Genomic DNA, 589 nt, shown 5'->3' on the forward strand with positions numbered 1-589 from the left:
CACTAATCCCTGACGGTCGGTGTCCCCACTGTGAAACTCAGAGGGAACGCAACTTCCTCAGCTCCACCCGCCTGGACAGCCACGTCCCCGGCCCGGAAAGGTCACGGGGAAGGAGGCAGGAGACGATGCCTGATTCCCGTCCCAACAGAATGGGGCCCTGGGGACTGGGGACGCACCCTGGGCCTCTGCACAGGGGTCCACAGAGGAGCCGTCGGGGCCGGTCTACGGGGAAGGAGACGCGCTCCCTCCAAGGCTCACAGATACGGGGAGACAGGGATGGTGTGAGTGGAGATTCCTGATGCGACTTCAGAGCGGAGTCGGCCACTTGTCCTTCAAGCTCCCTCCGGGCGGCTGCCCCTCATCAGTAGAGTGAGGACTGGAGGTTCGGGAGGACGCGTGTGCACGTTGGAGACGCCCCAAGCGCATCGCCCGCAGTGCTGTCCTGCGGGGCCTGTGCCCGGAGGCGGGGGGAGTGTGTCCGGATGGTGAATCAGCCATGAAAGGGGCTGTCCCTTCGGCCAGTCCTACCTGAGGCCCCGGGTCAAGCTGTGCCCCCGTCTCCCTGCAACGCTAGATGGGCCTCAGTGTA

The sequence above is a fragment of the Myotis davidii genome, unplaced genomic scaffold (genome assembly GCF_000327345.1).
Source record: "Myotis davidii unplaced genomic scaffold, ASM32734v1 scaffold592, whole genome shotgun sequence".
NCBI lineage: Eukaryota > Metazoa > Chordata > Mammalia > Chiroptera > Vespertilionidae > Myotis > Myotis davidii.